This window comes from Pristiophorus japonicus, chromosome 25 (assembly GCF_044704955.1).
Source record: "Pristiophorus japonicus isolate sPriJap1 chromosome 25, sPriJap1.hap1, whole genome shotgun sequence".
Taxonomy (NCBI): domain Eukaryota; kingdom Metazoa; phylum Chordata; class Chondrichthyes; family Pristiophoridae; genus Pristiophorus; species Pristiophorus japonicus.
The window spans coordinates 30,266,591-30,279,662 of record NC_092001.1 but is presented as its reverse complement, the minus strand read 5'-3'; the positions used below and the strand labels follow the sequence as shown (position 1 = coordinate 30,279,662).

General features: G+C 45.4%; 7 non-coding genes across 7 annotated transcripts; all 7 read right to left on the bottom strand.

Moving 5' to 3' along the window:
- Positions 1-21: 21 nt before the first annotated feature.
- Positions 22-92, bottom strand: trnag-ccc (transfer RNA glycine (anticodon CCC)). Its single transcript has one exon. It is a non-coding gene; the product is annotated as a tRNA-Gly (tRNA).
- Positions 93-1,496: 1,404 nt separating this feature from the next.
- Positions 1,497-1,567, bottom strand: trnag-ccc (transfer RNA glycine (anticodon CCC)). The gene has a single exon. It is a non-coding gene; the product is annotated as a tRNA-Gly (tRNA).
- Positions 1,568-2,970: 1,403 nt separating this feature from the next.
- trnag-ccc (transfer RNA glycine (anticodon CCC)) lies at positions 2,971-3,041 on the bottom strand. Its single transcript has one exon. It is a non-coding gene; the product is annotated as a tRNA-Gly (tRNA).
- A 1,390-nt stretch (positions 3,042-4,431) lies between these two features.
- Positions 4,432-4,502, bottom strand: trnag-ccc (transfer RNA glycine (anticodon CCC)). The gene has a single exon. It is a non-coding gene; the product is annotated as a tRNA-Gly (tRNA).
- Positions 4,503-5,905: 1,403 nt separating this feature from the next.
- trnag-ccc (transfer RNA glycine (anticodon CCC)) lies at positions 5,906-5,976 on the bottom strand. The gene has a single exon. It is a non-coding gene; the product is annotated as a tRNA-Gly (tRNA).
- A 2,831-nt stretch (positions 5,977-8,807) lies between these two features.
- trnag-ccc (transfer RNA glycine (anticodon CCC)) lies at positions 8,808-8,878 on the bottom strand. The gene has a single exon. It is a non-coding gene; the product is annotated as a tRNA-Gly (tRNA).
- A 1,403-nt stretch (positions 8,879-10,281) lies between these two features.
- Positions 10,282-10,352, bottom strand: trnag-ccc (transfer RNA glycine (anticodon CCC)). The gene has a single exon. It is a non-coding gene; the product is annotated as a tRNA-Gly (tRNA).
- Positions 10,353-13,072: the final 2,720 nt, after the last annotated feature.

Here is a 13,072-nt window from a genome sequence, read left to right as displayed (position 1 = left end):
CTGAAACACTTCCATAAACACTGCATTGGTCGGGAATCGAACCCGGATCTCCCGCGTGGGAGGCGAGAATTCTACCCCTGAACCATCAATGCTCACATTACGAGCACATTCAAGTTTAAAGATAGTGCAATTAGTGTTTAATTTTTGTTAATAAAAGGCGAAGAACAACAAAGCACCTCATATTCTGAAGATAGAAACATAGAAACTTAGAAAGTAGGTGCAGGAGTAGGCCATTCGTCCCTTCCAGCCAGCACCACCATTCAATATGATCATGGCTGAGCATGCAACTTCACTTCCCCTTCCTGATTTCTCTCCATGCCCCTTGATCACTTTAGCCCTAAGGGCCATATCTCACTCTCTTTTGAGTATATCTATCCAACTGGCTTCCACATCTTTCTGTGGCACAGAATTCCACAGGTTCACAATGATCTGAGTGAAGAAGATTCTCCTCGTGTCGGTCCTAAATGGTTTACACTTTATCCTTAGACAGTGACCGCTGGTGCTGGGCTTCCTTTATTCGGAATGCGGGAACCTTTTTACGCCATCAAACCTGTCCATTCCCGACCAAATTTTAAATGTTTCTATGAGCTCCCCTCTCATTCTTCTAAATTCCAGCGAGTATAATCCTAGTCGATCCAGTCTTTCTTCATGTCAGTCCTGCCATCCCTGGAATCAATCTGGTGAATATTCGCTACACTCCCTCAAAAGCAAGAATGTCCTTCCTCAGATTAGATGATCATAACTGCACACAATACTCAAGGTCTGGTCTCAGCAAGGTGCTGTACAAGTCTCCATGCTCCGATACCCTAATCTCCTCGCTATGAAGGCCAGCATGACATTTGGCTTCCTTTACTGCATGCTGTACCTGTATGTATGAATGACTTCAACGACTGATGTACCAAAATACCCAGGTCCCAATACCCCTCCGCTTTTACAAATCGGTCAACATTCAGATAACATTCTACCTTCAAGGTTTTGCCACCAAAGTGGATAAACTCACACTTATCTTCATTATATGGCATCTGCCATCCACCTAATCTGTCCAATTCCGCTGCAGCCTCCTAGCAGCTCGCAATGCAACCCAGCTTGGTGTGATTTGCAAAGTTGGAGATATTACATTGATGGAATTATTGAAAATCGCCAAAGCTCGAGGAAACGGTACCGCCGCTCCTTTCTGCTCCTCCTTATTAAACTGCCGCCCAGACTTGCTCCCGCTCTTTCAACACCCGCTCATCTCTGCTGCCGTGCTGCAAACAGCCACCCCTGTTTGTTCTCGCTTTTTAAATTGCCGCTTCCCTCTGCTCGTGCTATTTGAAAAATAACTCAAATCCTTTGCTCCCTCACGTTACAAGCGATCCTCACTGCTCCCGCTCTTTATACCGAAGGATATCTGTGCCCCCGCTCATTTAACAGCCGCTCCTCTCTGTGTGCGCTCTTGAAACAGTCGGGAAGTTTAATTTTGAAATACACGCTTTCTGAAATACTTCCATAAACACTGCATTGGCCGGGAATCGAACCCGGGTCTCCCGCGTGGGAGGCGAGAACTCTACCCCTGAACCACCAATGCTCACATTACGAGCACATTCAAGTTTAAAGATAGTGCAATTAGTGTTTAATTTTTGCTAATAAAAGGCGAAGAACAACAAATCACCTCATATTCTGAAGATAGAAACATAGAAACTTAGAAATTGGTGCAGGAGTAGGCCATTCGTCCCTTCCAGCCAGCACCACCATTCAATATGATCATGGCTGAGCATGCAACTTCACTTCCCCTTCCTGATTTCTCTCCATGCCCCTTGATCACTTTAGCCCTAAGGGCCATATCTCACTCTCTTTTGAGTATATCTATCCAACTGGCTTCCACATCTTTCTGTGGTACAGAATTCCACAGGTTCACATTGATCTGAGTGAAGAAGATTCTCCTCGTGTCGGTCCTAAATGGTTTACACTTTATCCTTACACAGTGACCGCTGGTACTGGGCTTCCTTTATTCGGACTGCGGGAAACTTTTTACGCCATCAAACCTGTCCATTCCCGACCAAATTTTAAATGTTTCTTGGAGCTCCCCTCTCATTCTTCTAAATTCCAGCGAGTATAAGCCTAGTCGATCCAGTCTTTCTTCATGTCAGTCCTGCCATCCCTGGAATCAATCTGGTGAATATTCGCTACACTGCCTCAAAAGCAAGAATGTCCTTCCTCAGATTAGATGATCATAACTGCACACAATACTCAAGGTCTGGTCTCAGCAAGGTGCTGTACAAGTCTCCATGCTCCGATACCCTAATCTCCTCGCTATGAAGGCCAGCATGACATTTGGCTTCCTTTACTGCATGCTGTACCTGTATGTATGAATGACTTCAACGACTGATGTACCAAAATACCCAGGTCTCAATACCCCTCCGCTTTTACAAATCGGTCAACATTCAGATAACATTCTACCTTCAAGGTTTTGCCACCAAAGTGGATAAACTCACACTTATCTTCATTATATGGCATCTGCCATCCACCTAATCTGTCCAATTTCGCTGCAGCCTCCTAGCAGCTCGCAATGCAACCCAGCTTGGTGTGATTTGCAAAGTTGGAGATATTACATTGATGGAATTATTGAAAATCGCCACAGCTCGAGGAAACGGTACCGCCGCTCCTTTCTGCTCCTCCTTATTAAACTGCCGCCCAGACTTGCTCCCGCTCTTTCAACACCCGCTCATCTCTGCTGCCGTGCTGCAAACAGCCACTCCTGCGTGTTCTCGCTTTTTAAATTGCCGCTTCCCTCTGCTCGTGCTATTTGAAAAATAACTCAAATCCTTTGCTCCCTCACGTTACAAGCGATCCTCACTGCTCCCGCTCTTTATACCGAAGGATATCTGTGCCCCCGCTCATTTAACAGCCGCTCCTCTCTGTGTGCGCTCTTGAAACAGTCGGGAAGTTTAATTTTGAAATACACGCTTTCTAAAATACTTCCAGAAACACTGCATTGGCCGGGAATCGAACCCGGGTCTCCCGCGTGGGAGGCGAGAACTCTACCCCTGAACCACCAATGCTCACATTACGAGCACATTCAAGTTTAAAGATAGTGCAATTAGTGTTTAATTTTTGTTAATAAAAGGCGAAGAACAACAAAGCACCTCATATTCTGAAGATAGAAACATAGAAACTTAGAAAGTAGGTGCAGGAGTAGGCCATTCGTCCCTTCCAGCCAGAACCACCATTCAATATGATCATGGCTGAGCATGCAACTTCACTTCCCCTTCCTGATTTCTCTCCATGCCCCTTGATCACTTTAGCCGTAAGGGCCATATCTCACTCTCTTTTGAGTATATCTATCCAACTGGATTCCACATCTTTCTGTGGCACAGAATTCCACAGGTTCACAATGATCTGAGTGAAGAAGATTCTCCTCGTTTCGGTCCTAAATGGTTTACACTTTATCCTTAGACAGTGACCGCTGGTGCTGGGCTTCCTTTATTCGGAATGCGGGAACCTTTTTACGCCATCAAACCTGTCCATTCCCGACCAAATTTTAAATGTTTCTATGAGCTCCCATCTCATTCTTATAAATTCCAGCGAGTATAATCCTAGTCGATCCAGTCTTTCTTCATGTCAGTCCTGCCATCCCTGGAATCAATCTGGTGAATATTCGCTACACTCCCTCAAAAGCAAGAATGTCCTTCCTCAGATTAGATGATCATAACTGCACACAATACTCAAGGTCTGGTCTCAGCAAGGTGCTGTACAAGTCTCCATGCTCCGATAACCTAATCTCCTCGCTATGAAGGCCAGCATGACATTTGGCTTCCTTTACTGCATGCTGTACCTGTATGTATGAATGACTTCAACGACTGATGTACCAAAATACCCAGGTCTCAATACCCCTCCGCTTTTACAAATCGGTCAACATTCAGATAACATTCTACCTTCAAGGTTTTGCCACCAAAGTGGATAAACTCACACTTATCTTCATTATATGGCATCTGCCATCCACCTAATCTGTCCAATTCCGCTGCAGCCTCCTAGCAGCTCGCAATGCAACCCAGCTTGGTGTGATTTGCAAAGTTGGAGATATTACATTGATGGAATTATTGAAAATCGCCACAGCTCGAGGAAACGGTACCGCCGCTCCTTTCTGCTCCTCCTTATTAAACTGCCGCCCAGACTTGCTCCCGCTCTTTCAACACCCGCTCATCTCTGCTGCCGTGCTGCAAACAGCCACTCCTGTGTGTTCTCGCTTTTTAAATTGCCGCTTCCCTCTGCTCGTGCTATTTGAAAAATAACTCAAATCCTTTGCTCCCTCACGTTACAAGCGATCCTCACTGCTCCCGCTCTTTATACCGAAGGATATCTGTGCCCCCCGCTCCTCTCTGTGTGCGCTCTTGAAACAGTCGGGAAGTTTAATTTTGAAATACACGCTTTCTGAAATACTTCCATAAACACTGCATTGGCCGGGAATCGAACCCGGGTCTCCCGCGTGGGAGGCGAGAACTCTACCCCTGAACCACCAATGCTCACATTACGAGCACATTCAAGTTTATAGATAGTGCAATTAGTGTTTAATTTTTGCTAATAAAAGGCGAAGAACAACAAATCATCTCATATTCTGAAGATAGAAACATAGAAACTTAGAAATTGGTGCAGGAGTAGGCCATTCGTCCCTTCCAGCCAGCACCACCATTCAATATGATCATGGCTGAGCATGCAACTTCACTTCCCCTTCCTGATTTCTCTCCATGCCCCTTGATCACTTTAGCCCTAAGGGCCATATCTCACTCTCTTTTGAGTATATCTATCCAACTGGCTTCCACATCTTTCTGTGGTACAGAATTCCACAGGTTCACATTGATCTGAGTGAAGAAGATTCTCCTCGTGTCGGTCCTAAATGGTTTACACTTTATCCTTAGACAGTGACCGCTGGTACTGGGCTTCCTTTATTCGGACTGCGGGAACCTTTTTACGCCATCAAACCTGTCCATTCCCGACCAAATTTTAAATGTTTCTTGGAGCTCCCCTCTCATTCTTCTAAATTCCAGCGAGTATAAGCCTAGTCGATCCAGTCTTTCTTCATGTCAGTCCTGCCATCCCTGGAATCAATCTGGTGAATATTCGCTACACTCCCTCAAAAGCAAGAATGTCCTTCCTCAGATTAGATGATCATAACTGCACACAATACTCAAGGTCTGGTCTCAGCAAGGTGCTGTACAAGTCTCCAAGCTCCGATACACTAATCTCCTCGCTATCAAGGCCAGCATGACATTTGGCTTCCTTTACTGCATGCTGTACCTGTATGTATGAATGACTTCAACGACTGATGTACCAAAATACCCAGGTCTCAATACCCCTCCGCTTTTACAAATCGGTCAACATTCAGATAACATTCTACCTTCAAGGTTTTGCCACCAAAGTGGATAAACTCACACTTATCTTCATTATATGGCATCTGCCATCCACCTAATCTGTCCAATTCCGCTGCAGCCTCCGAGCAGCTCGCACTGCAACCCAGCTTGGTGTGATTTGCAAAGTTGGAGATATTACATTGATGGAATTATTGAAAATCGCCACATCTCGAGGAAACGGTGCCGCCGCTCCTTTCTGCTCCTCCTTATTAAACTGCCGCCCAGACTTGCTCCCGCTCTTTCAACACCCGCTCATCTCTGCTGCCGTGCTGCAAACAGCCACTCCTGTGTGTTCTCGCTTTTTAAATTGCCGCTTCCCTCTGCTCGTGCTATTTGAAAAATAACTCAAATCCTTTACTCCCTCACGTTACAAGCGATCCTCACTGCTCCCGCTCTTTATACCGAAGGATATCTGTGCCCACGCTCATTTAACAGCCGCTCCTCTCTGTGTCCGCTCTTGAAACAGTCGGGAAGTTTAATTTTTAAATACACGCTTTCTGAAATACTTCCATAAACACTGCATTGGCCGGGAATCGAACCCGGGTCTCCCGCGTGGGAGGCGAGAATTCTACCCCTGAACCACCAATGCTCACATTACCATCACATTCAAGTTTAAAGATAGTGCAATTAGTGTTTAATTTTTGTTAATAAAAGGCGAAGAACAACAAAGCACCTCATATTCTGAAGATAGAAACATCGAAACTTAGAAAGTAGGTGCAGGAGTAGGCCATTCGTCCCTTCCAGCCAGCACCACCATTCAATATGATCATGGCTGAGCATGCAACTTCACTTCCCCTTCCTGATTTCTCTCCATGCCCCTTGATCACTTTAGCCGTAAGGGCCATATCTCACTCTCTTTTGAGTATATCTATCCAACTGGCTTCCACATCTTTCTGTGGCACAGAATTCCACAGGTTCACAATGATCTGAGTGAAGAAGATTCTCCTCGTGTCGGTCCTAAATGGTTTACACTTTATCCTTAGACAGTGACCGCTGGTGCTGGGCTTCCTTTATTCGGAATGCGGGAACCTTTTTACGCCATCAAACCTGTCCATTCCCGACCAAATTTTAAATGTTTCTATGAGCTCCCCTCTCATTCTTCTAAATTCCAGCGAGTATAAGCCTAGTCGATCCAGTCTTTCTTCATGTCAGTCCTGCCATCCCTGGAATCAATCTGGTGAATATTCGCTACACTGCCTCAAAAGCAAGAATGTCCTTCCTCAGATTAGATGATCATAACTGCACACAATACTCAAGGTCTGGTCTCAGCAAGGTGCTGTACAAGTCTCCATGCTCCGATACCCTAATCTCCTCGCTATGAAGGCCAGCATGACATTTGGCTTCCTTTACTGCATGCTGTACCTGTATGTATGAATGACTTCAACGACTGATGTACCAAAATACCCAGGTCTCAATACCCCTCCGCTTTTACAAATCGGTCAACATTCAGATAACATTCTACCTTCAAGATTTTGCCACCAAAGTGGATAAACTCACACTTATCTTCATTATATGGCATCTGCCATCCACCTAATCTGTCCAATTCCGCTGCAGCCTCCTAGCAGCTCGCAATGCAACCCAGCTTGGTGTGATTTGCAAAGTTGGAGATATTACATTGATGGAATTATTGAAAATCGCCACAGCTCGAGGAAACGGTACCGCCGCTCCTTTCTGCTCCTCCTTATTAAACTGCCGCCCAGACTTGCTCCCGCTCTTTCAACACCCGCTCATCTCTGCTGCCGTGCTGCAAACAGCCACTCCTGTGTGTTCACGCTTTTTAAATTGCCGCTTCCCTCTGCTCGTGCTATTTGAAAAATAACTCAAATCCTTTGCTCCCTCACGTTACAAGCGATCCTCACTGCTCCCGCTCTTTATACCGAAGGATATCTGTGCCCCCGCTCATTTAACAGCCGCTCCTCTCTGTGTGCGCTCTTGAAACAGTCGGGAAGTTTAATTTTGAAATACACGCTTTCTGAAATACTTCCATAAGATAACTCGACCCCTGAACCACCAATGCTCACATTACGAGCACATTCAAGTTTAAAGATAGTGCAATTAGTGTTTAATTTTTGCTAATAAAAGGCGAAGAACAACAAATCACCTCATATTCTGAAGATAGAAACATAGAAACTTAGAAATTGGTGCAGGAGTAGGCCATTCGTCCCTTCCAGCCAGCACCACCATTCAATATGATCATGGCTGAGCATGCAACTTCACTTCCCCTTCCTGATTTCTCTCCATGCCCCTTGATCACTTTAGCCGTAAGAGCCATATCTCACTCTCTTTTGAGTATATCTATCCAACTGGCTTCCACATCTTTCTGTGGTACAGAATTCCACAGGTTCACAATGATCTGAGTGAAGAAGATTCTCCTCGTGTCGGTCCTAAATGGTTTACACTTTATCCTTAGACAGTGACCGCTGGTACTGGGCTTCCTTTATTCGGACAGCGGGAACCTTTTTACGCCATCAAACCTGTCCATTCCCGACCAAATTTTAAATGTTTCTATGAGCTCCCCTCTCATTCTTCTAAATTCCAGCGAGTATAAGCCTAGTCGATCCAGTCTTTCTTCATGTCAGTCCTGCCATCCCTGGGATCAATCTGGTGAATATTCGCTACACTCCCTCAAAAGCAAGAATGTGCTTCCTCAGATTAGATGATCATAACTGCACACAATACTCAAGGTCTGGTCTCAGCAAGGTGCTGTACAAGTCTCCATGCTCCGATACCCTAATCTCCTCGCTATGAAGGCCAGCATGACATTTGGCTTCCTTTACTGCATGCTGTACGTGTATGTATGAATGACTTCAACGACTGATGTACCAAAATACCCAGGTCTCAATACCCCTCCGCTTTTACAAATCGGTCAACATTCAGATAACATTCTACCTTCAAGGTTTTGCCACCAAAGTGGATAAACTCACACTTATCTTCATGATATGGCATCTGCCATCCACCTAATCTGTCCAATTCCGCTGCAGCCTCCTAGCAGCTCGCAATGCAACCCAGCTTGGTGTGATTTGCAAAGTTGGAGATATTACATTGATGGAATTATTGAAAATCGCCACAGCTCGAGGAAACGGTACCGCCGCTCCTTTCTGCTCCTCCTTATTAAACTGCCGCCCAGACTTGCTCCCGCTCTTTCAGCACCCGCTCATCTCTGCTGCCGTGCTGCAAACAGCCACTCCTGTGTGTTCTCGCTTTTTAAATTGCCGCTTCCCTCTGCTCGTGCTATTTGAAAAATAACTCAAATCCTTTGCTCCCTCACGTTACAAGCGATCCTCACTGCTCCCGCTCTTTATACCGAAGGATATCTGTGCCCCCGCTCATTTAACAGCCGCTCCTCTCTGTGTGCGCTCTTGAAACAGTCGGGAAGTTTAATTTTGAAATACACGCTTTCTGAAATACTTCCATAAACACTGCATTGGCCGGGAATCGAACCCGGGTCTCCCGCGTGGGAGGCGAGAACTCTACCCCTGAACCACCAATGCTCACATTACGAGCATATTCAAGTTTAAAGATAGTGCAATTAGTGTTTAATTTTTGCTAATAAAAGGCGAAGAACAACAAATCACCTCATATTCTGAAGATAGAAACATAGAAACTTAGAAATTGGTGCAGGAGTAGGCCATTCGTCCCTTCCAGCCAGCACCACCATTCAATATGATCATGGCTGAGCATGCAACTTCACTTCCCCTTCCTGATTTCTCTCCATGCCCCTTGATCACTTTAGCCCTAAGGGCCATATCTCACTCTCTTTTGAGTATATCTATCCAACTGGCTTCCACATCTTTCTGTGGTACAGAATTCCACAGGTTCACATCGATCTGAGTGAAGAAGATTCTCCTCGTGTCGGTCCTAAATGGTTTACACTTTATCCTTAGACAGTGACCGCTGGTACTGGGCTTCCTTTATTCGGACTGCGGGAACCTTTTTACGCCATCAAACCTGTCCATTCCCGACCAAATTTTAAATGTTTCTTGGAGCTCCCCTCTCATTCTTCTAAATTCCAGCGAGTATAAGCCTAGTCGATCCAGTCTTTCTTCATGTCAGTCCTGCCATCCCTGGAATCAATCTGGTGAATATTCGCTACACTCCCTCAAAAGCAAGAATGTCCTTCCTCAGATTAGATGAACATAACTGCACACAATACTCAAGGTCTGGTCTCAGCAAGGTGCTGTACAAGTCTCCAAGCTCCGATACCCTAATCTCCTCGCTATGAAGGCCAGCATGACATTTGGCTTCCTTTACTGCATGCTGTACCTGTATGTATGAATGACTTCAACGACTGATGTACCAAAATACCCAGGTCTCAATACCCCTCCGCTTTTACAAATCGGTCAACATTCAGATAACATTCTACCTTCAAGGTTTTGCCACCAAAGTGGATAAACTCACACTTATCTTCATTATATGGCATCTGCCATCCACCTAATCTGTCCAATTCCGCTGCAGCCTCCGAGCAGCTCGCACTGCAACCCAGCTTGGTGTGATTTGCAAAGTTGGAGATATTACATTGATGGAATTATTGAAAATCGCCACAGCTCGAGGAAACGGTACCGCCGCTCCTTTCTGCTCCTCCTTATTAAACTGCCGCCCAGACTTGCTCCCGCTCTTTCAACACCCGCTCATCTCTGCTGCCGTGCTGCAAACAGCCACTCCTGTGTGTTCTCGCTTTTTAAATTGCCGCTTCCCTCTGCTCGTGCTATTTGAAAAATAACTCAAATCCTTTACTCCCTCACGTTACAAGCGATCCTCACTGCTCCCGCTCTTTATACCGAAGGATATCTGTGCCCACGCTCATTTAACAGCCGCTCCTCTCTGTGTCCGCTCTTGAAACAGTCGGGAAGTTTAATTTTTAAATACACGCTTTCTGAAATACTTCCATAAACACTGCATTGGCCAGGAATCGAACCCGGGTCTCCCGCGTGGGAAGCGAGAATTCTACCCCTGAACCACCAATGCTCACATTACGAGCACATTCAAGTTTAAAGATAGTGCAATTAGTGTTTAATTTTTGCTAATAAAAGGCGAAGAACAACAAATCACCTCATATTCTGAAGATAGAAACATAGAAACTTAGAAAGTAGGTGCAGGAGTAGGCCATTCGTCCCTTCCAGCCAGCACCACCATTCAATATGATCATGGCTGAGCATGCAACTTCACTTCCCCTTCCTGATTTCTCTCCATGCCCCTTGATCACTTTAGCCGTAAGGGCCATATCTCACTCTCTTTTGAGTATATCTATCCAACTGGCTTCCACATCTTTCTGTGGCACAGAATTCCACAGGTTCACAATGATCTGAGTGAAGAAGATTCTCCTCGTGTCGGTCCTAAATGGTTTACACTTTATCCTTAGACAGTGACCGCTGGTGCTGGGCTTCCTTTATTCGGAATGCGGGAACCTTTTTACGCCATCAAACCTGTCCATTCCCGACCAAATTTTAAATGTTTCTATGAGCTCCCCTCTCATTCTTCTAAATTCCAGCGAGTATAAGCCTAGTCGATCCAGTCTTTCTTCATGTCAGTCCTGCCATCCCTGGAATCAATCTGGTGAATATTCGCTACACTGCCTCAAAAGCAAGAATGTCCTTCCTCAGATTAGATGATCATAACTGCACACAATACTCAAGGTCTGGTCTCAGCAAGGTGCTGTACAAGTCTCCATGCTCCGATACCCTAATCTCCTCGCTATGAAGGCCAGCATGACATTTGGCTTCCTTTACTGCATGCTGTACCTGTATGTATGAATGACTTCAACGACTGATGTACCAAAATACCCAGGTCTCAATACCCCTCCGCTTTTACAAATCGGTCAACATTCAGATAACATTCTACCTTCAAGGTTTTGCCACCAAAGTGGATAAACTCACACTTATCTTCATTATATGGCATCTGCCATCCACCTAATCTGTCCAATTCCGCTGCAGCCTCCTAGCAGCTCGCAATGCAACCCAGCTTGGTGTGATTTGCAAAGTTGGAGATATTACATTGATGGAATTATTGAAAATCGCCACAGCTCGAGGAAACGGTACCGCCGCTCCTTTCTGCTCCTCCTTATTAAACTGACGCCCAGACTTGCTCCCGCTCTTTCAACACCCGCTCATCTCTGCTGCCGTGCTGCAAACAGCCACTCCTGTGTGTTCTCGCTTTTTAAATTGCCGCTTCCCTCTGCTCGTGCTATTTGAAAAATAACTCAAATCCTTTGCTCCCTCACGTTACAAGCGATCCTCACTGCTCCCGCTCTTTATACCGAAGGATATCTGTGCCCCCGCTCATTTAACAGCCGCTCCTCTCTGTGTGCGCTCTTGAAACAGTCGGGAAGTATAATTTTGAAATACACGCTTTCTGAAATACTTCCATAAGAGAACTCGACCCCTGAACCACCAATGCTCACATTACGAGCACATTCAAGTTTAAAGATAGAGCAATTAGTGTTTAATTTTTGCTAATAAAAGGCGAAGAACAACAAATCACCTCATATTCTGAAGATAGAAACATAGAAACTTAGAAATTGGTGCAGGAGTAGGCCATTCGTCCCTTCCAGCCAGCACCACCATTCAATATGATCATGGCTGAGCATGCAACTTCACTTCCCCTTCCTGATTTCTCTCCATGCCCCTTGATCACTTTAGCCGTAAGGGCCATATCTCACTCTCTTTTGAGTATATCTATCCAACTGGCTTCCACATCTTTCTGTGGTACAGAATTCCACAGGTTCACAATGATCTGAGTGAAGAAGATTCTCCTCGTGTCGGTCCTAAATGGTTTACACTTTATCCTTAGACAGTGACCGCTGGTACTGGGCTTCCTTTATTCGGACTGCGGGAACCTTTTTACGCCATCAAACCTGTCCATTCCCGACCAAATTTTAAATGTTTCTATGAGCTCCCCTCTCATTCTTCTAAATTCCAGCGAGTATAAGCCTAGTCGATCCAGTCTTTCTTCATGTCAGTCCTGCCATCCCTGGAATCAATCTGGTGAATATTCGCTACACTCCCTCAAAAGCAAGAATGTGCTTCCTCAGATTAGATGATCATAACTGCACACAATACTCAAGGTCTGGTCTCAGCAAGGTGCTGTACAAGTCTCCATGCTCCGATACCCTAATCTCCTCGCTATGAAGGCCAGCATGACATTTGGCTTCCTTTACTGCATGCTGTACCTGTATGTATGAATGACTTCAACGACTGATGTACCAAAATACCCAGGTCTCAATACCCCTCCGCTTTTACAAATCGGTCAACATTCAGATAACATTCTACCTTCAAGGTTTTGCCACCAAAGTGGATAAACTCACACGTATCTTCATGATATGGCATCTGCCATCCACCTAATCTGTCCAATTCCGCTGCAGCCTCCTAGCAGCTCGCAATGCAACCCAGCTTGGTGTGATTTGCAAAGTTGGAGATATTACATTGATGGAATTATTGAAAATCGCCACAGCTCGAGGAAACGGTACCGCCGCTCCTTTCTGCTCCTCCTTATTAAACTGCCGCCCAGACTTGCTCCAGCTCTTTCAACACCCGCTCATCTCTGCTGCCGTGCTGCAAACAGCCACTCCTGTGTGTTCTCGCTTTTTAAATTGCCGCTTCCCTCTGCTCGTGCTATTTGAAAAATAACTCAAATCCTTTGCTCCCTCACGTTACAAGCGATCCTCACTGCTCCCGCTCTTTATACCGAAG